Below are 27,021 nucleotides of genomic sequence, written 5' to 3' on the forward strand. Positions count from 1 at the left end.
CTTCCCTCTGGTGCCAATGCTAGCTGGGCACCTTTTATGTTCAGTAGATGTCAAATTAAAGCTAGAACAGGCTATTTGGGAGTGGACTCTGAGTGCACTCTCAGTTCTCTGAATTCAAGTCAGGCTACAAAGGCAAAATACTTATTTTGCTGGCACAACTAGAAGTTGAATCACCTGGTGTCAGGAGACATCAGGGGATTGACGGGTGGAAGTTGGGAAGATCAACCCCCCCCCCCTGGTCTAAATGCCTTTTAAAGCTGTATGAGTTGGTGACCATCACTACACCTGCTCCTTGTGAATTGCCTACTTAATATGCACTGTGTGAACAAACACTTCCTTTTTTCTGTCCTGAATCATCCAGGCTGGATTGTAGTATTACACAAGAGGGTGAAAAACTTTCCCTTTCCACTTTCTCCACATTCTGCATAATTATATAGGCCTCTATCATCTCCCCCTTATTACTTGCCTCTTTTCCCAAAAAACAAAACAAAAACACCAACCAACCAACCAAACCAAAACCAAAAACCCAAATGTTGTAATTTTCCATGCAGTCATATTACTGATTTGTATCAAGGTGTTATGATGTTGACAGGTTTCTTTTCAATCTCTTTCCTAATGATTCCTAACAAAGAAATCAGCCTTTTCCACAGCTGCCATATACTGGGTTGGTATTTTAATTGAGTTATTTGGTCAGCCACTGCTGATTCAAACCACATAAGCATAATTGCAAAGTTAGGAATATTTTTGCTCCAATGTGCATCACTTTACACTTGCTTACAGGGTTTTATTTAATGCAGGCTTTCCAACTGCACAAATTCCCCGTCAAGCACTGTGTGTGTTTTGCTCCTTGTATCAATGGCAGTTTCCCCATGGGAGTCAGTCGTTATTCTCTACTCTACAGCAGTGATTCATTTACGAATCTGCCTTAGTTCAATAAAGTTAACTGCCCAAAGTTGAAAGCAAAGAAGAGGAGGTCCTGGCCCAAAAGAAGAAAGTGTTTTAATATGGGTTGAGCAGTTTGTTTTAAGTATGGAAACTAGCTGCGCTTTACTACCCTGTGTGATTTGTGTGCATGCTGTCCCTGACATTTCCTATTATTTAAGTGCTAAACACACTTATATGCCTATAATATATTGTTCCCAGCCCCCATTTTACCTAACTGCACATTATCAGCTTCCCAACTGCGCAGATTTCTCAACTGCACATTTTGTGTCCACTTAAAACAACAGTGACCCTGCTTGCTTGGGACATTGATTCAAACTGGCCATATTATTACATTTCTTCTTTATTTTATTGTTAGGATACCCCTGTTCCCCTCACAGAGGGACAATTCCCATAGCTCTCTGGGAAGAGGGATAGACTGTCAAACCACTCTGGAAATGGTAATTGGGGTTTCCCAACATCTCTCAGCACTCTTAACAAACGACAGCTCCCAGAATTATTGCCGAGAGTGGCATCGTCGTGCTTTGAATGTGTGGTGTGAATATGGCTTGTCTCCCAAGAAACTGAGGGAAGACACATTGCATCATCTCCAGTGTCCAACGCCCGCTCAGCACAGAGCCTGCAATTTCACCCTCTACAGCTGCTTCTGAGGTAAAATGTTAACTGTTCAGAACCAATTGTGGGCCAATTATACATATATATTTTCCCCCAGGCAACTACACAGGAAATCAATTCAGCGTATAACTTTATAGGAGATGGAGATCCTTTAGTGGTGTGTCTTGTGGTGGGCTGCTCAGTGGATAGTGGTTCTTTAGAGCATGTTACAAATGTGTCTCTATTTTCACCTGTTTAATGTTGTAGTGTAGCCCCCTCCATTTTTAAACCTGTTGATAGTGAGGCCCAAAATACAGGGGCTGGGCTCTCACATCAAGGCATGGCTCCACACGGGCTGTAGAGATGGCCGTCACCACAGATGCTGCTCATAAATGGGCCCTTTGTTCACAGAGGGCTGGTCAAAGCTCAAAATCTTTATTTTTATTTTTTTGTTTGACCATCCTCATCAAATAAAAAACTGGACTGACCTAAGTGAGGAATACGTGTGTAACTGCCTGTTAAGTCTCCTGCCTTAGTTCAGAAATGTCCGTATCTAATAATAGCAGGTTGTAACATATCTTCACCTTTGTTGTGCAATATAGAATTTAATTGCATTGGCAGAGCTGGTTGTGTGTGTGTGTGTGTGTGTGTGTGTGTGTGTAAAACACAGAGAGAAATCTGACCAGAATCCCTCTGGGGAGCCAGCGCACTCAGTTCTCATTAACTCAGCCCCTCTGGGCTAAGACATTTAATTAGCTATGAAGGAACACAAACGAAGGAGCAAAAACAAGGAAGCTAGGAAGCTGTAAAGGGGTTGTCCCCTCCGTTTCCTCCTGGGAGGGAGAGGAATGTGTCAATGCATCTGGGAACTATGATTCCTGTGGCGTCCAGTATATCCTCCCCGTAAACCTTAGCGACACGCTATGGTTCCTAAGACTTTTTCCACCCCAGACACCACCAACCATGGTTAGTCGGTGTCTGGACTGTACCATTCCAGTCTACAGGTGTGGGTGAGAAGGTACCATGACTGAATGTTCTTCCTCTCTCAAAAACAGACCTACACGTAGAAACCTGACAGTGTCAGCAAGAATAGGGATCTATCCTACTCTTCTTTGCTGCTATGCAAGTTTTCTACAGATTTTTTTTAAAAAACCATTTGTACGGAGTTATGCGAACTACCACCTGAAGTGGTACAACCCAGGCACAGAGTTACTGCCTCTGTGAGGACTGTACCAGTTGTAATAGCTGTGTATGGTTTATCAGTTTGTCTGGCTTCATTTACATATAAAACAGGGCTGTGTTGGTGGGTGCCTGTTTTTTACATGAAATTCATATTTGTTAGGGGAGCAGACTGTGTCTCTCATTCCAGCCTTTCCTTTCCACACTCTTGTTGCTTTAAGCAATATTCTCTAAGCCTGGCTTACTTCCCATACTGAAGTGGGACTGTGAGGGGAAATTGCTTAGCCTTAAAGCTACAGAGAACAGCAAGAACACAATTTCTCCACACCCCCCCCCCATTTCCCCACTCCAGCTTCAGTCAGTACAGGCAGTATGGATGGTTGCACCCTCATGTTTGCTTTGGCCTGCAGAACTAGGCCTCAAGACTCCTAAAATAGCCTGGAACTTATTTGAAGTCGGATTAAGAGCACACGTAAAACAGGAGTCGAGAAGATTTTTGTCAGGTGAGTTGAAAGTTGTATCATAGAAGCATAATTGCCTGGTGAGCATTATTGTATTCACAGGTTTTGCACCTTCAGGTGGGAAAATCTGTTTTGGCCAGTCGTCCATGGAAATACAGTGGTATCTCAGGTTAAGAACTTAATTCGTTCTGGAGGTCCATTCTTAACCTGAAACTGTTCTTAACCTGAGGTACCACTTCAGCTAATGGGGCCTCTCGCTGCCGGCGCGCAATTTCTGTTCTCATCCTGAGGTAAAATTCTTAACCTGAGGTAATATTTCTGGATTAGCGGAGTCTGTAACCTGAAGTGAATGTAACCTGAAGCGTATGTAACCCGAGGTACCACTGTAATTGAGCACCTACACTGTGAGGAAATGATGTTTCAACCATGCCACCTTCAGCTCTCTTTGGATATACTGTGTATGGCTGAGGCATTTCCCAACAGTTTTGAAGCTCAGTTGACATAGGTTGCTCCAGAATTTCCTTTTTTTGTATGATAGTGCTGAGAATTGTGTGTTCGTGATCCTTGGCCACTTCTAACTTGTAGTTGTTGATTTTTTATTTTTAATGACTGGTCAGCATCAGTAGCAGGTTGGATTCAGACTGGTCTGGAGGTGGAAGATTAGAGGGATCTCCTCCTGGTGAGCCAGCATTTGGGGCCTAGTGGAGTGCAATATGTTTTAAGTTTGCTTCTAAGAGGCTCTGACCAGGATTGGCATGCACATTTAACCTGTGTTCAAATTATGAGGGGAAAGATAAGAATGTCTCTTAATGAAATGCTTCAGTTCCTTGGCCTGATTTGTCCCCCATTTTAGCTTCCTCTGCATCATAGCCTTATAAAAATAATGTTTAGATGGCCTGTCGAAAAAGGTAAGAGGTGTGTGTGTGTGTGCTTGTGATAATGATCCAAGGAGCATCATTGTATATTTATTAACAGCAAAAACCACCAGACTTTAAATACTTGACATTCAACCAAGTACCAGAAAATGAACCTGGATGCAAAAGTACTGAGTATGTAGCTGAAATAATTTTGTGGTTGGAAACGCTACTGGCTTCTTTACAAAACTCAAGTTTCCTAAAGTTCCTTAGCTGGTGCGGCCACGACAGCCAAGCTTAGCATTTCAACACCATTCTGTGTAAGTCCCCTCAGAAGTTAAATCTTGCTGAGTTCAATGAGGCTTAAATGTGTTTAATTGTGTATGGCATTGCATCCTTAAACTAGTTCATAATGCCTGGTTTACACGTGCCCTTCCGAGGGAGGTGCGTGTGCAGTATTTTCCATATCTGGAGGGCACCAATTCTGACAGGCCCTTGTCCTCACCGCTCCTGTTCCCCCTACAATCTGTCTGCGTTTTTCTCTGCCAATATCCTTGTCCGTGGCTGGGCTCAAGGAGTTCCTGGCATAGATCAAGGGATTTGGCAAGTGGCCAGTCCTCCTGTGCTGCCAGCCAAAAGCCATTTCCCGTCGGTGGCTGGGAGGCCCAGAAGCCTCTTTGCTAACCGCAGAAGCATCCCAATTCCACCAGGGCCCCTTGGAAGGACGCGGAATCCATTTAATGGGGGATCCGATTCATTAAAGAATAAAAACAGCTGGCTCAAAAACAAGGGCAGAGATGACGAATTTGTCTCCCGTAAAGCTTGGGATCCCATTCAAGGGTGCCATTTAGGGTAGGCAGAGGAGAGTCATTTGCATAGGTGGCATAGCTCTCCCCCCATCCCCCACCCCTACCCCAGTTTCCTCAGAAGTACTTATATATTTGATCGTTTTGCTGCTTCTGCGTAGTGACTGATGTTATAAAGAATTAAATAGGCCTGTGTAGGAGTGGAGGCTGGTCCATTAGGACAAATGGGATACTGCACCTCCAACCTCCAGGAGGTGCCACTGCCTGTTAGCTTTCTCATCCTTAGGCTGAAAGACTCAAAGCTAGAGTTAGCTGGCTCTGCTTCTCATTGGCTCCAGCTCTGCCTACTATTGGACTCTCTGCATTCTGCTTTCCCAGTCCCCGTGGGCAGCAGCCATCCCTGCTGTGGACTAATCTTTGTTGATGGTGCTGATGCTGCCGCTTTTAAAAAGGTGACTGTTCCAAGTTGGGTTGATAGCACTGCGGTAGAAGATGTTATGAAGCAGCATAAGCAGCTGAGCAAACATACCATAGGTGGTATCCAACACTAGTACTACTCAGAGAAGACCCATTGAAGTGAATAGATATTGCTAACTCAACTTAATTAATATCAGTGTGTGCGGTGAGCCTGACTTCACTGAATACTATCCCTTGTCTATGGTACAAACTTTAAAAAGTGTTTTCAAAACCTGTTTGCCATGGCTCTGAACCAAACTAACCTTCAGACTCACATTTTATGCAAAACTTAAGAGCAGTTTAGCAAAGCATTCCCACAATCCTTTGGTCAGGCTGGGGAGCCAGAATTAAACCAGTTTCAAGACAGATTATAATGCGTTGTGTAGACGTGGTCCAGTCTGTCGGGCAGCCTCCCAGCAGCTGTTTGATGCACTTGCAGGATAAAGAAAGCCAAGTGAGATGCAGAAACTTTACAAGGGCTTGAATAATGAGATTCAAAACGAGGACATCTTTGTCAATGGGGGATCCCTTGGTGTGATCTGTTCAGTGGCACTCGGATATATAAACATTTTTGTTAAGCATCAATGTCAGGGCAGGAAAAGGTGCTGGAACTGACTTGGGTAAAGTAAAAAGTCAATGTGATGAGACTGCCCAATCCTCACAGATGCTACGAGCAATCTAAACGGATAGGCTAGAAATTCTGCAGAGATGCTACTTGCTTGACTTTAGATCTGGGTTATGCTTTAATGCAGGCCTGTGCAGCTCATAACTTACCAGCTAATCATTCTCAGCAGCCGTGTATCGTGTGGCCTGCTGTTTGCCTGTCAATGTCTCTCCACTATATGTGATTCTAAAAAATCAGCAGGTTAATGAGCTCCTGGTGACAAGTGAGTTAGGTGGCTGACAGGCTCCATTTGATTTGCTGGTTCCATGTTAAATGGTATAGCATATTTAAGGTATTGCAACAACTTGGTCATTTTCTGAGTAATGCATAGGCATTCCCAGATGATAGTTCCTAGGGGTGCTTGGACTACAGCACCTCATTTGTAGAGATTAAACACTGGTTTTTCTAAAAGTCACCCCTACTGCAGATGTTGGATCCTGTGGGGTGGCAACATCCATATGGAAGCAAAGGTTGAGACTGAGTTGATTTGGACTGCCATGTGTGATCTTCATTGAGCCTAACAGATGTGGGTGATAGATGTTCACAGGCCCTCCATTGCAGCTCAGCTTTGTCATTACTCACTTGCAAATTAGCTGAGAGTTCCTGCATAAGTCTGTCACCCAGAGTTTTTCTTTGATCCAGGAAAAAGAGCCCAACTCCTCAAAAGCAGTAAGATTGCTTTGGAAAATTGCAATGCAGTCAAAACCAATCACAGAAAAAGGCAAATATATCTTTAAGAGGTGGCATACCTACTTCTTCGTTGGTTTATGGCAAACCATTGTTGGCTGGTTTGCCTGAACTGGCAAAATATGGTTTGTACTTTCCCTGTGAAACAGGATCAGAAACCAGTGTTTAATGGTTTGGACAGATCAAGAAAGGAGCTGGTATGTGTGAGAGGGAAGGAGGGAGCACATAAGCTTGAGTGCTGCTAGGCTTGTTCATGTAGAGCCAAGCTGTGGTTTGTTTGGTTGTATGTGTGAATCATTTCTTTGTTGGGTGATAAGGGTATTCCTTGGTGGTGGTGATTTTGCAGAGGAATTGTGGAACAGTTATCCATGACCCTCCGACTTCTTCACATTTGAAATACTGTAACCTCAACCAGTGCATTACTATGTGAATGTGAAATGTGAAAAATCACATTTTCTCTGCACTCAGTCTGCAAGGCTGTGTTGAAGGGAAGATGCAGCCCCCTGCCACAGCTGCAGCAGTAATAGGAACCTGTGAAGTGTTGGCCCAGAGTCCTAGGTTCAAATCCCCAATGATGATGCCCCAAACAACCATGAAGAGTGTTTTTTGGCCAGTCATTATTTCTGAGTCTAACCAGTCCCACCCCCTTTTTAAGAGGTCACACACTCTTGATCCCCTGCAATGGAATGCCTATCTTCCACAGCAACAAGGTGTGGGGACTGATGTAGTGCCATAGGTGCTGGGTCTATTGTTTTATTTAGCACTTAATAGCATGTGCTTCCCACTCCCACCCCAGCCTCCGATCTGGAAAGACCTTAAGATTTCAAAGCAAAGGGCAGGCAAGGGGACACTTCCTGTAGCCTGCAATCCTCTTCCAGGTCAGACACCACAACCAGCTGCCATCTGTTGCAGGCACTACATGTGTTAATCTTCTTCCTCTGCTGATTAGGGCAGCACTACATGTGTTAATCTTCTTCCTCTGCTGATTAGGGAAGAATCCCCTTGATGGTGCTGGTATTCTAGGGTGGTGTTTACCTATTGTGCTGTCATCTTGTCTTCTTTGGCCAACAGAGGAACAAAGAGGAAATAGTACAGGTTGCACCATCAAGCCAGCTTTCCTTCTTCCATGTCCCTCCCTCCAACCCTCTTTCCTCCTGTGAATAATAGTCTGGATGCAGGTTGTTGTTGTTTTTTTTGAAAGTTTTAAATGAAAAGGAAATAATTTTATTACATGCTGTAACCTCGGCATGTCAGCTCATGCAGACAGTATAATGTCCCAGAGACCAAAGACCAGGGGACGATAAGGGTTGGGGGGGAGGATGGAGTGTTGATGGGGAAGCAGAGTGGATGAAATGTAAAATGAGAGAAGAAATAAAAAGATCACTGTGAATGGGAAAAAGGTGAGATGCACCTCCCTCTCTATCTCCATCAAGGGGAGATACAAAGGGATGGGAGGCAGGGCCAGGTCTTAACAGAGTTTTCAGGGGAACACAGGCCCAAACCCTCATCCAGGAGTCCCTTGTAGCACCAGAGTTGAATGTTAATGGAAGGATGCAAGGGTGGGTGGTAGTGAGCAACCAAAACCAGTCTGGCCCAGTTGCTCCTTCTAGGTTCAACAGGCCTGGATTTCGCTGGTTAATCCCTCCCTCTCTTGGGCAAATTGCAGTACAAGACAAATGAGGCATCAGGGTGCATGTGAAGAAGTTAATGAAGGAGGACTAGAGAGGTGAAAAATGGGAAGGGAAAAATGGACAAATGCTTAATGACGATGTTCACCAACAGAACGCATGAATAGATTATGACGGAGTGGATGCAAACCGTAGCCATGGTGCAAACTGGAGCCAGTATCACCAAGATCACGTACAAATCTGTTACGAGGATGGATCAGCCTTGGAGAATATGATGTGCATGACTTCATAAAGACAGAAGAATTGGTGAGTCACTTTAAGAACCCATGCGGCATGGATGGATAAAATATGGGAGATTGCCAGCAACTTAGGTCTCTGGCTTTCCTACATATTTTGGTGAAATTACTGATGAAATACATTCTGATTTAATGTGATGTTTGAGCTGGATTGACTTGGGGGGGGGGGGGGGGAGAAATGTGAAGGAAACTAGAAAGGTGGATGGGAAAATATGTGGGCCATGGACAATTGGCTGGGTAAACTGATGGGTATATGTTGGACTGGATGAGCGGAAAGAGAAAATAGGGGCTTGCTGGCTGTGACTGAGAAGGAATAGGTAGAATGATAAGGGATAGTTGAGTCTAAGCCACAATGGAAGGAGAAAAGGGCATAGGTGAGAAGGATGAAAGGGGCTTTGTCAAACTGGCTGGCTTTGGAGAGAGGGTGATGTGATGCAATTGATGCCCCGTGCTGTCCTGTCGCCACAAGGCAGAGTGTGAGAGTGCATTGCTGTGTACAGAGAGCCTCTCCCTTATTGGGACAGGCTGGCAATGGGGGCTGGTTTATTGCTTTCTGTATGAGATTGACCTGGCGGTAGCTCTTCCACAAGGGAGAGCATGTGTGCGATGGAGGGAGCAGCATAAAAGTCTCTGAAAGAGGAGCAATGTTGCCTCCTTGTATTGCAGTCCAAAATGGCTGCCTTTCTGTCCCCGTAGCCCAGCCCAGCAATGGGAAAACTCAATGGCCCACAAGAAACAGCTGCAAAGTGTGGGACTGATGCGGTTGTGGTGATGTGGTGCACATGTCTGGCTAGATGGTTTGCATATTGTGGGGTCCTGCTACTCTCTGACTGTGGGTGTACATGTATATATATGCTTTCTTTATATCTGTGTTGAGAGTGGGCATTATCAACACCTGCCTCCCCAGGGGACCCCGAGAACTGGAGTTTTATGTGGGGGGCTAGGGATCTCTAACAAAGAAGTCTCGGCACCCTCACCAAACTACGGTTCCCAGAATTCGTTGGGGGTTGCCATGACATCTGAATCTTTGTTATAACTGATTTTAAAAAATTATAGTGTGGATATGCCCTGAGAATGTGAGTCAGAATTATGTGGGCAAGTGTGAGGGCCATCAGCCCATGCTTTGCATAGATGTGCTGGTTTGTGCGTAAATGCATGGGCTACACACTTCTGTGTGTTGCCCAGTGTGTGAATACTGAGTGTGGATTACCCAGTCATGAATGTTTCTTCAAGTATATCCCTAGGGGACACATGTGTATTACAACCTAAACCAGTAATAAATAGGTTTAATGGCCATGGCTTCTTCCATGGACCTCAGAGAACTGTACTTTGAAGAGGCTACTAATTTTTTATTTCTGTTAAGAGAGCTTTGGCCTCTTCTTACTCTACTCAGCTGACAGTGTGGGAAGCCATGGCAGAGAAACCAGTTTATGCAGGTCATCTAGACAATACATTTATTACACTGCAAATGCAAATTAGTTGCTTCTTTAAAAAAAACCCTTTCCTTCAACAAGTGATTTTTTTAACAGCAGCTAAGTAAGTTGGATTTCCAAATTTTCAGTTGGCACTGGTAATTATGGACATAAATGTTATTGCTTGCTAGGGTGGGCCCTTATATGTTGTCCAAAACAGAGGACAAAAGGGGTATAGGTTTGTTTAAATTTAAAACTGCTACTTTAGATATATAGATGCAAATTTAGACATAATTACTATAAGTTAAATCCAAATACAACATATCTCACCAAAATTAGGAAGACCATAACCCATGTGCCTGCTGAGTTTTCTGTCCAGGTGTTAAAAATTGACCAGCCACTTCAAGGCCCCTGCTGCTTTCCTTATTAGGATTTTTTAAAAGCTTTGAACTAGGACTAGACATCCCTCCAAATAGAGGAATATTTTCTGTAAAGTCTGACATGTGGCCACCCTGCTGCCTGCCAGTTGCTGATCAAGCTATTGTTTAGGGCACAGCTAGAGAGAATAGTAGAAAAAGCTGGAAACCCTATTGAGAAGGTCAAACTGTGAACATTCAACACATCAAAAAGTATCAACCCGGGAATCTTGGGAGCAGCTATAATAGCAGTTAAATTGGTTTGGGCTGCTTTATATAACATATAGGGACCCTCCAGATGGTTGTTTTTATTGTGGGTATGTTCTGCAACATGTTCTTGACACAATAGTACATTAGTGGTAGGTTTATTCTGCTTTAGTTTGCTCTGCAATGCTTCCCCAATGTTACCACATTATTGCTGGCCAAAAGAGCAATCATGCAACAAAGCTGGGACAAAAATAAACCAGAACGCTTGGGGTATAGAAAGCTATGGGATTTCAGGAGGAAGTTACAAGCTATGCACTGCTTGGAAATGAAGCAGTGTGATTGCACACAAAATCTTTGTCGGGACAAACAATACTGAAAGCGGGATCACGTGTGACTACCTTAATAGCATCAGGGGCACAAATTGTCATGAATGAGCAATAAAAAGAATTTCTGGAGGGGCCCTATGTGCTGATAGCTTTGGTGAGACACAATGTGTATGCAAACCACTTTTGTTTTCTGATGGTGTGCACATCTTTTGGAATGTATGTGTATTTGGAGAAATGGTTGTGTGGAAGTTATTACCTATGCTTATGTGCTCAGTGCCAATGTGATTGTTGCCTTTCTGAAAAACGGGATGCTTTCTCACATGGGTCTCTAGTACTGTTTTTTTTTTGGTGTGTGTGTGTGTGAGAGAGAGCGAGAGAGAGAGAGAGAGAGATTATCCATGCAAACTGCAACTGTACTCTTTTATTATTACCCCTGTGTGCGCAAGTATGTATGCGTGTGCAGCAGCTTTGCCCTATGCTTGTGTACGTCTGTGTGCATATGTATATACACAGACAGACACAATTTCTGTGCACACACAGGATTGCAAACTCTTGATGCATTTTGCCAGAAGTTGTTCTGTGGGATCCCCTGGAGCATGTGCAGAAATGGGGCTGTGCACATTCAGTTCTTAAAAGCAGAACGAGAAACCCTACCAATTTGCTATTTGGCATGGAAGGGTAAGTGAATCCATGCTCCACCTCCAAAGCAGTCAATCATTGGGATGTTAGCTTTTTAAAAGAGGTTCTCCTACCAGATCCGAGGACAGAACTGCATGTGGAACACTTAGTTGCACATGCAGGTGCCCATCTAGCTAGGAATACTTATATGTGGAACAGTCTGTTTCCTTCCACAGATACCAGTGCCCAGAGCTGGACAGAGGCAAGTCACCAGTTCCTCACTTGTGGGTTTTCTTTCTAAGCCTGTGTTCTTGTCTTGTCTTTTCATCTTCAAGTCCTTTGAAAGGCAAGTTGGGGTGCGGGGAGGGAGTGGAAAGAGAACATACTTTGCTTATTTCGTTGGAACCGAGAATGGTTTGGATGTGAATGGAATGAATGAGCAAAATTTAAATTCTTAGAAATAATTTCCTGTCAAGAGGACAATAAGGAGGCCGTGTGACCTAGCAAAACAATAACAAAGAATCTTATTCTTGTGACACCTTAAAGACAACAGTTTATTGCAGCAGGAACTTGTACAGGCGACTGCCCTGTTTAATTAGAAAGCATCCATCACAATAAATTTGTTAGCTCTTATCTACACCAAAGACAGAAACTAGTTTAATAATCTTCCCCTCTGTCTTGGGAAATTGTAGTAATGAAAGTACAAGAGTCGGGTGGAAGAGTCTCACCAAGCTAAAATTTCTTGGGATTCTTTTGGGAGAAGCCCATGACAGTTAATTGGGATTACTGAAACTAAAGACATGAATTTATAGCGAACTTATATTGAGTTTTTAAGGTGCCACAACAAGACTCTTGGTTGGTTTGGTTTTGCTGCAACAGTCTAATAGGGCAGCTCCTCTAGAATGAAGGAAGAATGAGGCTGTGCGGGAGGTGGAGAAGCATGAAGAAATAAAGAATGAAACAAAGACAGAAGGGATAAGGGGTTCGGAACATTAATACAAGTGTGTATGTTGTCCCCATTGACCCTCCAGCCCCACCAAATGCCTCCCAACACGTAACAGTTCAACATTCATTTGAGAATTCAAAACATTTTGGCACATGAATTGCATGTGAAGGAAGGAAATACCACGGGGTGTCGGGTAGAATAAAGACCCTGGCATTTCTGTTGTGTGTGTCAGAGAAATGTTCATCTCCCCCACATTTACAATTCTCTCTTGAACTGTTTGAAATTTTCCTGTCCAATTTCTTTTTGGAATGATCAAAGAAATGTTGTTGGTTGTTTGTTTTTTAAACACTTTAATTCCTGAAAACTTAATGTTTAGGATTTAAAATTTTTTTCCAGGTCTAGTTTATTTATTTTGGTCACCTATAATGACAAAGTAGTAAAAAATAATTTCAAGTTTCAAGGCATTAAAATATAGCATTCCATATTAAAGTTTCAGTTTTGGGATTGAGCGTAGATAAAGTTTTTTGTTTTTTTTTAAAGTCAAATTGCACATTTTCAGAGAATGAAAAGTTTTGGGTGAATAAAAAAAATTATAAAAGTTTGTTTGTTTTGTTCCTCTTGAGCAATTGACATGATTTAATATTTTTGCTCAGTGTGAGCAGAAGAAAGATCACTCACATTTGGGAGAAGAACACTTTGAAAACCACAAAGAAATCTTTCTCTTACATTATTATTATTTTTGGCAAAATAATACTCTTCCTTCACCCCCTACATTTTCAGTGGTCCTCTCTCCCTCGATTGGCCCCGTGGGAAATCCTTATGCCTCCAGTACAGGACTTTTAAAAATGTTGCTGTGGCAACTGGAAGAGGGAAAAAGAGGGATTTGTGAAAAAATAGCATCACTTTCTAAATTTTATTATTATAATTATTATATTACATCTGCTTGAAAAAATAGCTCTGTGTCCCTCCCCCACCATCCCTGAGCCCACCCCTCCTTCCCCTCTTTTGGCACCATCCTCTGCCAAACATAATCAACCTTCCCCCCCAATAAGCCACACCCCCACCAACATGGGGCAAAACCACACTCCCCCCGCCCACACCCAACCTGAGTCTGAAATCACCCGTCTTTCCTCCATATCTCACCCTTGCTCCCAATTTAATCCAGCATTGGGGAAAAGCAGTGCTGAAAGGTAGGAGCCCCTCTCAAGCACCTGCTGTCTACTCTCCCCTCCCCTTCCAAGGCCTCAATCACCCCTACCATTTGCAAGAGAATAGGGCACTCTGTCCCCTGTACCTCCAGAATGAATCAGGGTTTTATCCATGTATATTTCCCCCCTCCCACCACCCACCTTGGGGATGCACCTAGATGCAGGTATCCAGCTTAGCAAAAGTAAGGGGAGATTGTCTTGTAGCAGACACACCCAGACAGTTGCACAGGCACACAGACACAGGGCATAGTTTGGCAGAGCTAAAGGATGTTGAATAAAAACAGCCCACCTTTGATCAGAACTGTTTCCAGCTACTGGGTGAACTTAATCCATCAGATTGGATAGATGTGGTCTAGTCTGCCATTGAAGACTTGAAAGACTACTTTCCTTCTAAAGAGTGACATAAATACAAATTACTCCTACACTAATGGCTAAAAGATCAAATGGACTATTCCACTAATGCCCATATTCAATCAAATGCAGAGATTTGCATGAGAAATTTCAGTCATCATTCATGGTCAGTTTTATGCTTCATTGCTACAAGGCCTGCTTCTAACTACCACCCGTAGGACAAAGCAGTCAGCACATTCTGGCACGTAGATAAATACCAATATGTTGTCAATTATTTATTTTACTATTTTCACAATCATGGGGTGAAGGAACCATTTGGATTTTCTGCTTCAGACATGCAAGTCCTGGGCTGTTTCTACCTTAAGACCATACAGTGGAAATAAATCATGCTTATTCTTGCACACTCTTAGTGGGCAGCTGTTAGCATCCATCTTTGGGCCAACAATACACAATCCTAGAACCACCTCAGACTGACTCACAACCACCACATGCACTGCCTGGGGACATTTACTCACATTCACATTAGTGCTTGAGCCTGTCCACCTTGAGCTGGAGATCTGGCCTTGGGATTCACTCCTCTCCTATAATGCCCTAGCTGCAAGTGCATTTTTTTTCCTACTGCAGGTAGTGGTTGAAGCGAATAATTCCTCTGAACATGTACAGGGTGCCTTTCCCTTGCCAATTCATCATCCAAAGCTCCCATACTTCTGACTAGGACTTTGGAATAAAACATGTGGAGGGCAGAGGATGATTCTCAGAGAGCTTTAGCGCTTCACTTCTCTGTTAACATATGAAGTCTTTCTTAGGTCTTTAGACTGTGTCTCTCCTGTTTGTTTGGCTACACAGTGCTTGAATTACAGGGAGGTTGGGGGCCTGGCTCCTTACCTTTTACAATAACTGTGGGGCATGTTTTGGCTAAAGTTGAGTCAGTGAGTGGGGCTCATAGATTTCATGAAGGACACCCTCTCCCTACAAGCACTCTCACCTTGATACGCATTGTACCAACCTACAGATTTGTCATGCAAGCTTTCTAAAATAAGCTCCTAAAAAAAGATCTGCCAGGGCACAAGCCTTCTCAGAAGCCTCACCCTCTGACTCAGAAGCTCCCAGATTATTGGAGATGGATTGTAGTTAGTAGTGAAGGAAAGGCACTCCGTGCATCCTCAGAGGTGTTACTGATTTTTGTGTTCCAAAGCTGTGCTCTGGAAAGTTTCCGAGCTCTGGCCAAAAGAAGCCCTGCGGGCAACCATACACAAAGAACGCTCACCAAACAACTACCACAAGTGCACTTTCTGTACCCAGTTTAACACCAGGGTATGCAGGTGAAATACTGATGTAAAACACCATTAACCCCATAGTCTTTGTTGAGCTGGACATTTTCAGTTATGGGCTGCATTCTACCCTAAGCAGATGCCAGATGGTTCCTTCACAACTCGGCCCCCACTAGGCTGCTCTTCATCAATACTCTTCTATACAACATCTCAGTCTGGCTTCGATGAAAACCAAATCAAATCAGATTATTTTTTTTAATAGCTTGTTCAAAACCCATGACATTCTTCAAATTTTAAAATTTCCAGCCCTCCATATTTATGAATATTTTATGTGCAAGTTTATAAAACAACATTCTTCATCTCTTCTTGCAAACGGAAAATAAAACACAACATGTCTCAAGTTAAAAAAATATTTCTTAAATCATAACTTATCCCCCCCCCCCCGAAAATCTCAGGGGAGGTGTAAACACCTTAAACTTGCTTGAATTTGATTGTTTTGTTCTGCTTTGGAGAAGGGGAGGGGTCAGAAATGTCAAAAATTTGAAAAATTGCATACATGTTTTGGTTTTTGAAGCAAAAATGAGAGCTGGTAGCATTCTGCATGTGGAAAATATCAATGACAACTAGTATTTCCCCATATTTCTTACAAAAAGGGGTCACATTTTATTTTTTATTAATTTCCCCCATGTCCTGGAATATATATTTTATATTAAAAAACCACATTCTTTGCTTCATTCTTTTGGCAACTCAAATGTATGAATCATTTTTTCCCTAAAAATGCAGGGGGGGCGTTTTTGGCAACTCAACTATGGGCTCATCCACACTTCTGCTTGTCTTCTGCAGCCCAGAAAGGTGCTCAAACTGAGTGCTAAAGATTAAGTACTAGGCCTGGGTTTCCCCAGGGGAAAGCAGTGGGGCAAACAGAAGTCTGGATGAGCCCTGTATTGCACAAAATGAATTTAGAAACCAAAATTGTTTAAATTGAAAAGAAATCAAGGTATTTTGAAGCTGCAAAAAACATATTTCTATTGCCATGTAAGTGTCAAATGCTTTCTAAAGAAATACTAAAAAAGAGAAGACGATTTTACTAAAATTAACATACTGAATGTGAGAGCAACATTGATGTTGCTGTTACAATTTTTTTCATAGAAAAATTATGTTTCTTCATCTGGGCAGGGAAGAAACTACCCCAAAAGGAGAACATACAAATAAAGTGACAATATTACTAGGTTGGGTCTGTGGTACTTCTGGGTAGAGATGCTGTTACAACATTATCTCAGTCTCTGCATTCAGAACCAATTTGCAAAACACATGTGGTACAGCTCTAATGGGACTCCACCATTTCAGGATGCAGGATGGCTTGTACTACTTCAGAATGCTTGACTGGTATAAATAAAACAAAATAAAAATAATCCACAGAAAGCTAGCATGTTGCTGATTCTAGGCTCCTCTTCTCCTTGACATGTTAGTTTTCTACAGATACACAATTTTTAAAATGGGGGAGCATTCAAACTGGCAAACCAACTCCACAAAGTTTACTATCAACAAATAAATATTAGCAGTCATGTTCATGCGTAGTCATGTAAGCCATCTACAGACTGAAAAGCAAAGAACCTATTTCAATCCAGTTTGCAGAAATTTCCTCCCCCATTGCTCACCTGGAGACAATTGTACTCATCCCAGATGAATTAGTGGCTGTTTATGAGCCTATGCAAACTGACCCGCCCCCCTGAAAACCCCCCACTGTATTCTGAAGTAGTATAGTCCAGGAGAGCTGTACTTCATGAACATGAAGATCAGCTCCAACAAACCAGCCAAACCAAACCATACAAAGGAAGGAAACCAGTTACAACAAATGAAAATGTTGTGAAAGGAAATTGCCCATTAACCCTGATAGGTGAGTGGGAGGCAGGATTTAAAGTGCAGAAATGCAAAACACACAGAAGTCCCAAGGCTAACCAGTCCCGTTCCTCTCCTACATATATAACTTTTAAAGTGGTGGTGGGGAGTCATTTCTAGAAAATCTATAGTTACCATGATGTATAAAGAAGGCCGTATGCTGCAGGAGCACCTGCAGGTTAGAAAGCACACTGGCTTGTTGTTTGCTTAGTTATGTTTTAGGGTATCAATATTGTAGAGTGGCGCAGGGCACCACATCAAAGGGGAGCAGACTTGTATAGCAGGGTCCGAAGTATGTTTACTTAGAAATCTCATTGTGTTTAATGGGACCTACTCCCTAGTAAGAATCCACAGGATTACGGCCTTAGTCAACACACCCCTTCCCTCAAATGCCTCCCCACCCCATTATCTCAGTTACACACCTGGACATTTATTAAATCAACTTAATATGGGACTGTGTGTGTCCTTTAAAGGGAAATCTTGGTCAATATGACCAACTTAACAAACTGCCCCCCATTTTCCCAGCCCAAAAGTGGTTAGGAGGAAAATGCACCACGAAGGGGATTTTATTTTAGACAGGAGCTTGCATTAATTAACCCCTCTCCCAAATTTGCCAGAGGATAGGGGCTCCCAATCACTCTCCTGAATCTAGTCAGCTATTTATTTTTTATTTATTTTTGCATAGGAATTGTTGCATAAAGAGCTTCCACTATCTGGGGAGGGGGGGTTACAGGTTGAGGTTAGACAGGATTCTTGGGGAGGAGTGGGATGTATGTGCCTCTGCAGAAGCAGGGGAAATGTTTGCATAGTATGTGAGATGGATGGGTTTCCAAATAGGGAGTGGTAGCTCTTAAGAAAATAGGGAGGGGGGAATAATCAGAGTGAAATAGTTAATCACACACAACCCTACAGGCCAAAATGTGTACTTTCAATAACACTGGGTTTTACTATTCTGCATTAAAAAACAGACTGCATTGAAGAATACAGGCCACAAAGTCCTCAAGTTCAGAGGTTAGGATTCAGTAGGGCTGCCATACATCAGGAATTTCTTGGACATAGTTGGTATTCGGCCATCAGAAACAGTGTCTGGGCAGAAATTGCTCATATGTCAGGGAAAATCCAGATGTATGGCAATCCTTGTCAGAAATGTAGATTTTGGCGAATTTCCTTAAAACTTTTATGTCCGGATTTTCACTTTTTGAAATATGGCAACCCTAGGGTTCAAGGTGCTGTTATTGGACTCAAGGCTCCTTTCTCAATAAGAATTAGATGAAAACAAAGAACGGGACAGCAATTGGATATTTCTGGGTCAAGTCGAGCCCCCTGAAGGATGAACAGAGGCAACCTAAAGTCATAAAATGTGTAAAGAAAGTGGCATTGGTGTAACAGAACATGCTCACAGACCACTTTTAAGGGATGTAAGCATTGGCCCAACACCCCTTATTCCCTTCCTAAAGTAGTCCTACCTAGTTGCTAACCAGGGTAGTAGAAATATGAGATTTGAAAGATCATTAAGAAAAATGGTCCTTTGAATTACTGCCTCTATGAACATCTGATGGGTAGTTCTCACAATGGTTGTAGCATTCTGGACTGCAGGGAATGGGTCACATAATTGAGTGGTTGTCTCTAAAATAATAATAATGCTCCACACAGATATGTAACTATCATCAAGGACCTATATTGGCTAGAAGAACCCATTTCCTTGGCATCTAATTTTCTATGCTATTGGATTTATTTATTTTTTTGTATGTGGCATTAATTCAAGGAAGCTCCAATTTTCAATCTTAACTGGTACAGCCCAGATACAGATTGACCACCTTGATGTAAACTAGGCCTTATATGTCACTGCTGGCATTTGCTAGTATCATGGCAGCATTCTACCGATGGAATGATTTCAATAGCATGTGATGCTGAGAAGCCAATCACATGCTGATGAAGATGAGAGAGCATAGTTAGCAAGATCAGGAGATGTTTACGCAAACTACAAAACACAGCTCTAATCCTGAAATACATTTAGTAAGAATATAGCCCCACTGATTTCAACAGAACTTCCACTCTTAACTAGACCAAAGGAACAATTGTAACCTAAATTACCTATGAGGAAGTAAATAATCCCTAGGCTAGCACATAATGAACGTATTCGACACAACAAGACCCTAATATTAATGACAACTAGAATCTCTACGAATACCATTAAAATCAGCTGACTAATGGATGATATGCTGTGTTTTGTCATTTGCCCTGAAATCCTTTTGCAAAAATAATAGATTATAAGAAACAAACTAAGAGTATGTATTTCATGGTGTGTGTTAGAAACATGTAAACAATGTGTGGCAACGTTTTGGTTGCATCTAACAATGCTTTTATCCATCCTTCAACTGGGAAGGCTCTTGGAATTGACTTTGGGCTGGTTAAATTCATTCAGACTTGATACTGACCATTAAAGCTGTAATGGTTTGGGGCCCAGTTATCTGAATTAGCACTTTCACCTATACAAACTCTGAGATTACCGTAATTTACAGAGGCCCTCCTGGTCAGTAAGATTGATTAGGTTGGTGGCATGAGGGTTAGTGCCTCTTTTGTTGTGGCCCCAATGTTTGCGGGATGCCTTCAAATGGGTTCCAAAGACCAATTTGCTTTAAGTTGTTTCCTTTTGACAGATATTGAGTACGATGTTTTAAATTGGATTTATCTTGGCTAGAAATATTTTTAAATATTTTAAAGGTTATTATGCAAGGCTGTTTAAACAGACTCTGCTGCTTTATGGAATTTTTATATGTTTCTGACTTTAGTGATATATTGAGTTTTATAAATTAGTAGCTGCCTTAGTAGAGGGCCCTAAAGGTGGTCTGGAAATCAAATACACACACATATAAGAAATAGCAGGTGCCCAATGGCCATTCTGAATTATGGGGCATACTGTTGGATGTGCAGCAGGTGGACACAATAAGCAAGGTCTTCTCTGCTGTAATACAAGGACTCTGGAGTGCACTCTTCCCAAGGAAAGACAGCTCAGCTCCATCTTTATTAGCCTCCAGATGGGCAGTGAAGACAGGCGTTCGGTTTTTATACTGAAGTGTTTAATCTGCTATTGTTGGGGTTATATTTCATATTATTGTTTTCTTATATTTTATTTACTGATGTTTCAACTATGTTATCCTAAATTCAGATTATCTTTAGCTGGATTATCAAGGCTGAAATGTTAAAACAAAACAAAACAAACTAAGCATTCACCCCACAGACCTGAACTGGTTTAATATTCGTTCATAATCCCCAAGAAAACTAGGGACAATAGCACTGAGAGATGGAGGAAGATTTATAAGGATCTCTTAACACAGAATTTCCAATAACCTTACAATCAACTGCAATTCCCAGGAAAGAGTTTTTGTGCCTGTGAGCTATGAGAGTTTAATTGGTATAAACTGATATAATTTGTCATAAATGCATTCCCAGGTCCGATCTAGGTATGATAGCAAACAATGGCTTGTTGTTATGAGAGCAAGCCTGCACAAAGCTCAAGCTAGCACACCCAGTCCTCCCCTCTCTTCATTTTCTGCATGCACAAAAAGAAGATAAAAACTTCCACTTTTGAACTAGTTACAGTTCCCCATTATTTCCAGATTTGGGAATCTGTGATTTTGCCTAACTAACAGGTAGTTAATAAACCAGGATTTTAAAGCATAGTTTGGTCCTGGGTTTTTTTAACTAACCACAGAACAAACCTGATTTTCCAAGTTCAGAATAATGGGGAACTGGTTCATTCACATGACTGTCATTGATTCTCAGGTTGGCTGACTTCCCACACCCTCAAATCAGTCCCAGAAGCCCCTTGGTTATATCTATAAGAGAGCTATTTTATGGGCATTAAAAAGAAGTTACTTTCACGTGAGATAACTCCTTTGATCAATTTGGACTGTGAAAAAATGTTACAACTGGGTACAATGCAGACAAAAGTCTAATAAAATAGCCATTGCTGACTTTGGACAATCATATCTCTGCTAAATAAGCCAAGATGTATACAAGCATTTTGCCTCTGTTCTTGCACTGTTGGTGTGCCACAACACCATGAAATTGTGAATCAACCACAATTTCCTACTTCATCTAAACTGGGAAACTATGGTCGCCAGGCTTGGAACAAGCCAGGATCTTAAACCATAGTCTGAAGGAGACTTAAGGTCCTGTCCTGTCCTGAACATGATAATGATAGTGTCTTGGTTCAAATGAAATGGAAAAATACAGTTAATAATTGAAGGATTCCAAGTTTAACTACAATACTCTGAGAATGGAGGAAGGGGTTGCATGTGCAGACATAAGCCTCATTCATATTTTGATTTATCTGGCTGAGATATAATTGTCTGAATGAAGTCTTGTCTCCATTGTCCTTCTCTCAATGGACATACTGTTGCCTTCTTCTGTTTGCTTTTAGCTTGCCTTATTGCTCCTCATTTAACACAAAGGTTTCTAAAGTCTTTATGGGCACAAATGTAGCTTTGGCAACAGCAGACCTAATCCTTTGAGTAATAAGCTTAAACTACAAAAAGCAGGCTACTTATACTGCTACAATGATGAGTAAGAGGAGATTTTGAACTTCTACTAGTTACGAGAATCAAAGTATGGAAGGCATAAGAGAAGAGTATTTGTCATTTTATCTCTTAAATGTGAATGGTAGGTAGCTTCTTCAACTGGTCAAGAACTGGTAACTGTTTACTATGGATAGCTTGACACAGACTATGGGTTAAGCACCCACTGTCTGAACTAAATGAGTTTGCTTCTGTCTGGTTAGCATAAGAGAAAGGAACTACATGTTCTTTTAACATATCTTGCTCTTGAATTTTTACAGTGGTACTGTAACTTTTGTTAGCTGCCATGGCATCCTGTTGGGAGAGATAGAAAGTTGGGACAGAAATATTTTAAATAAACAAATAAACATGTTTTATCAAATGTGTAGTGGTGGAAGGGGAAAGGTTTCTAAGCTCTCTGAGAGCTGATCACTTGGCCACCACAATGATATGCAGCTACTGGTGTTGATAAGTTTAATGACAACAAGGTATCTATGACCTTTAAGGTCAACATTTAATAGACCAGCTCTGTACTCCATAAGGCTAATCAGATGCTGATGAAGATGTGATGCATTTAGCACAGGCTTTACATGGAGTAAATAATGGTTAACGTATAAATCAGTTTGGCCAGTGCCTACCAGCTGCCATTTCATAACCACAAGATAGCTTGTTTTTGTGCAACTCTGGCTATCACACATCAGCCATCAAGGATATGAATGTCTTTACCCTGTGAATGCAAGGCCTGCCAACAAGAAGCAAGAGGATCAGCACTGAACTATGGGATACCAATCACTTCAGCTACGCATAATATTCGTTCCTAGAGAGCGACTTTTAAGACTGCTTATGGAACAAGCAACAAGGTTGAGGACAGAATCCTCCCCTATTAAGCTCACTTTCAGACCACACACAAAATATTTTGGCTGCCACACGGGTCACCCTGCCTCCATCACTGGCTCAGTCAAGCTCCAGAACTACTTCCAAGTTGAGGAATTCTCTTTAAAAGCTGTAAGGAGACATCTTCCAACAGTTCACTCTTCGTTTCCTAAGCCTCTTACAAAACATAGTTTTACATTTTTCAAAAGTGCATTAATTGGAAAAACTGGAGCTGTGCAAATTTGCAAATCTTAACACACCTAAAAAAATATTCAGTCAGATTGGTCCTATACTTTTCAAACAAGCGGTGGTGCTTTGCTGTTTGGTTTTTTTCTCTTTTACAACTGCTAATTGCTTGGGGAACCGGTTTTTAATGGTAGCTGAGGCACTGAAGATTCCCATCTTCCAGAACATCTACAAAGGGAACATGCCACTCTGTATTATACCCCACTGACAATATAGAATTCTTTCACGAAAATACATCAGCTACAGAGAATGCCTCTGTGTATGGAGTTTGCAACACATCAGAGCATCTCTCACTTCCTGTTTTCAGCTTGGCCACCCTTCAAAACCACTGCTTTTTGCAGTCCTGCTGGGCCAACTCTCTGAACACTCACATAATAAAACGCCAGCCTTGCTGCATCCTGTCTTTTCCTCTGGGGCTTACTTATATGAGTTGACAGTGTGCACAACATTCTCCTCCCTCTTGCATTGTTTCAGATTTATAAACATTTTCTTACAAACATGAGGCTTTTGAATTCTGCTCTGTGACAGAGAGCTCTCCTTGCCAGCATCTTACAGCCATCAATAATCCCACACCCAGGGAAGGAAAAAGCCCTTTAGGATACACCAGGCTCCTACAATGTGTGGTGCCTCCAACCCCCTTGCGGGATGGGAACAGGTCAGGGGAGTGGGCACTGGCTAAATTTGGTGATTTTTATTGTTGCAGGGCATTGCAAGTCCAGAAGGAAAGTATACCTCTCTCTCTTGTTGTAGTTGTTCTTTTTTTGTGTTGTTGTTTTTTCTTTTGTTTTTGCATATAACATTAAATATTGTCGCTTACAGTATCACATGCAAATACATGCTGGCTTGGAAAATGCAGATTCTAAATAGTTTAGCTCGGCGACACTATTCCTTAAGCTTTTATTTTGTCTGTCTCAGCAGCATTGCTTTGAAAAATAATATGTCCCGTACTCTGCTGCTAAATAATGTGTCCCCATATTCTGTTGCTCCAGGAGAAGCTTACAGGTGAAATATTTCCCCACACATGGTCGCCAACAAATGTTCTGATCCTGTTGTTCTATATATATATATATATATATCTGCTGAAAAATAGGTTTATTTTTGTTTTCCTGCATTTCATTTTTGTTGTTGTTGAGTCTCTTTATTTCTCCCCGCTCCTTTTTTTTTTGCAATCAGATCAAAGCGCCACTCCATCCCAACTTCGGATGGAATCAGGAAAAAAATCACAGTGAAAGCACTCACCTTAACAAGGAGTGCTCCATTATCGTTTTTTTTCTGTGTGCGGAAAACGAAAAAAGGAACAGAAGAGAAGTGGGGCGGGGAGACGTGAAGGAAGAAGGCTGGGTCTCTTAAGCTTTCTCCTTCAGACCCAGTCAAATCCTGAAATTTCCTGCTCCCCAACCACATTCTGGTTTCCATGCCTGCCCTCAGCTCCTTCATCTGTAGGAACTTGGGTGTTCTTGGAATATCTACATCATAGGAAAGTCATTATCATGCATCAGGCAGAAGGGAGCACTTGACCTTATTGCTTGTGATTGATGGAAGATCCATGCACAAAAGAGAACAATTCCAAGGAAAGATAATAGAAGACCAAAGGCAGATGGGTGGAGTGGCCTTCTCCAGGGAGACTGTGGAGTGTCCATGTGTTCAAAGAACCAGAATTGCTCAGTAAGTAAGGAGGGAGAGAGAAAGAGACAGAGAGAGAGAAAGACTGGATGGATATCTAAAGTGTGGAGAGTTTTGACACTTGGAAATATGTTTTATGGGGATGGGTAGACTGAAAACAGATTACAGTGTTAGAGAGAGAGAGAGAGAGAGAGAAGTCCAAGGAAGTTTGTCACTAAGCTCTATGGCTCATTGCAGTCCTGAGTAAGATGATGAAAAGGGGAAGAGCACTAAAGGGAGAGAAATAAAGCGCAAAGCCAGGGCCAGAGAAAAATCGTGCACTCTAGTGAGGTTGAAGAGGGGGAGAAATGCAGGCAACCCAGAGAGGAGGGCCAGAGCCCCTTTCCTGCAGTGTCCATCTCTCAGTGACCTCCTCCTCTTCGGAGTATTTGGATTTTCTGAGCAAGCCAGCCCCCCGCATTCACCCTCCCGCCGGTAAATTATTTAAGCCCCACTCTTGATCCATAGCCACGGGAACAGAAGGCTTCAGGCCTCGGGATTCTCATGGACACTCCAGAAAGTGCAAACTTTAGTGCAACACCACCTGTGAGATGCCTCCTGTGTTTTACTTGTTCCAATGCATTTGACCGCCTTTGTTTTCTTTTTCCTTTTTTTGGCATTACCTTATTTTTTTTCTTTTTCTTCTCTATATATTTTTTTAAAAATAAACGAACATACAAGCTAACCCCAAGCATCTCTGGTGCGTCTCTATAGGATGGAAGGGATGGGCGAGCGGGGACGTCGGACGGAACCAGGCGAGCCGAAAGGAGTGGGCGCCGGAGACAGGCGCAGTCCAGCAATGCTGTTCAGGCTGTGGGACTTCTCATAGCCTGTTGGAAGCGCTGTGGGGAAAGGAGAGAAGTGAAAGGAGTGAACAGGGGAAGAGGAACACAGGTCAAGTTAAGGCCCTGACTCTCTCACAGTAGGGACTCTGGCACTAGCAACCATAGCAGCATGCTAGAGGAGGGAGCTGCCCTCTGCTACACTTCATATGCCTGATATACTAGATTCTTGGTCCTCTTAGCTCAGCACTGGCCACATCTGGAGATTTGTTGATGGCTTCATACATTCAATGAAGCTGTGGGTGCGCACTGTGGCCTGGTGCTTCTCCTTTGATCTTTCCTTCATGCCCTGGGATTTGGCAAAGATTTTGCTTTTACCAAAAGTTCCCTGTTAGGTCTGAAGCAAGGAACTATGTCTTGATGCTGATTAACAAACCAGGATAATTTTGGCTGATCAGATAATAGCTTGTTAAATGACATTAAGCCAAATTTATGAAGGTTTATGAAGCCGCTGGCTGATGTTCAAACACACCCACTATCTTACTCTAATTGCCAGCAGTTCTCCAAGGTTTCAGGCCGAGGTTTTTCTCAGACTTGCCACCTGGAAATTCAAGGAATTGAATCTAGGATGTTCTGCACACAGTGCTTGTGCTCTGCCACTGAACTATAACCCTTCCCCAGTGCTGTTGCTCTAGATTGCTAGAGGGCAGGGTTGTAGCTATCAGCTCAGCAAGCTTCAGATGCCACATGCGGACAAGAAGTCCCATCAAACTGTGCAAAGCTGCCAACCCTGGTTTGGGTTCCTTGGGCTGTCAGTCAGCCTGTGCCTGCCTGCTTCTCATACCACCATTCTTGACCATCTCCCAAATCAATGTTACCTTCTACAACCAGTCTCAGGCTTGATCCTCCATGTTGGAAACATTATTCCACAATCATAGTTCTAAGCCAAAGCATTCCTTAACTGGAAGCTCTGTGGCCTCAGTCTTGAAGAGCATGAGCTGTTAGCTGAAACTGAACTTGCTGAGGGCCAAACTAGACGTGACCTAAAATGGATGCCTCTTTGCATTTAACATTCAGCCTTAAAAAACAAAACAAAACTCTTAGCATCAGCTGGAAGGAGCTGATCATGTTTAGAACCACAACAGCTGTGGAGGGAGGGGGAATCCGGCCTCTGAAACTGGTACTGTACCGCACTGTGAAGAAATCTCCCATTTGCCCCAGTTTCTTCTTCCTGCAAAGAGCAGCTTAAAAGGAACACTTTTTGTCAAGACCACAGCAAAGGAGGAAAGGGTTAAACTTTCCCTCCCTGCTTGGTAATGATATTGATAATTATTAGTCCCTGCCCCGAGTAGCAGCTGTTTTGCATTTTTGAAACCCAAAAAGACACATTAAATATCACGGCTATTTTGGCCATTAAGAAGCTGCCTTGGCAAGCCATTGTTTCTTCTCATCCTATAATACAGGGATGATAATAATAATAATAATAATAATAATAATAATAATAATAATAATGACTACAGGTCAGCTGGGAAAGCTCAGTCAGTAGGCCATGGGACTCTTAATCTCAGAGTCATGGATTTGAGCCAGACATTGAGCAAAATATTCCTGTACTGCAGTGGGTTAGACTAGATAACCCTTCCAGCTCTGTGATTCTATGATACTATTCAGTTAAATAAGT

General features: G+C 42.3%; 1 protein-coding gene and 1 long non-coding RNA gene across 5 annotated transcripts in view; one reads left to right on the forward strand and one right to left on the reverse strand.

The window, feature by feature from the left end:
- Window positions 1-2,245: 2,245 nt before the first annotated feature.
- Window positions 2,246-15,087, forward strand: LOC310829518. The gene is made up of 2 exons (XR_014557302.1): window positions 2,246-3,218; window positions 8,426-15,087. It is a non-coding gene; the product is annotated as an uncharacterized lncRNA (long non-coding RNA).
- LOC310829504 (voltage-gated potassium channel KCNC1-like) overlaps window positions 13,085-27,021 on the reverse strand; it is a 64,286-nt gene continuing 50,349 nt past the window's right edge. Inside the window, exons 8-9 of one of the 4 annotated variants that reach the window (XR_014557293.1) lie at window positions 14,500-25,403; window positions 13,085-14,468 (exon numbers count right to left, since the gene is read on the reverse strand). The gene's annotated coding sequence lies outside the window, so the exon portion shown is untranslated. Of the gene's footprint in view, window positions 14,469-14,499; window positions 25,404-27,021 lie in introns of those variants that run through there. The other 3 variants (XM_083708063.1, XM_083708062.1, XR_014557294.1) reach the window with 3 other exon arrangements.

Source organism: Podarcis gaigeae (genome assembly GCF_964106915.1).
Source record: "Podarcis gaigeae genome assembly, chromosome: 13".
Lineage (NCBI taxonomy): Eukaryota > Metazoa > Chordata > Lepidosauria > Squamata > Lacertidae > Podarcis > Podarcis gaigeae.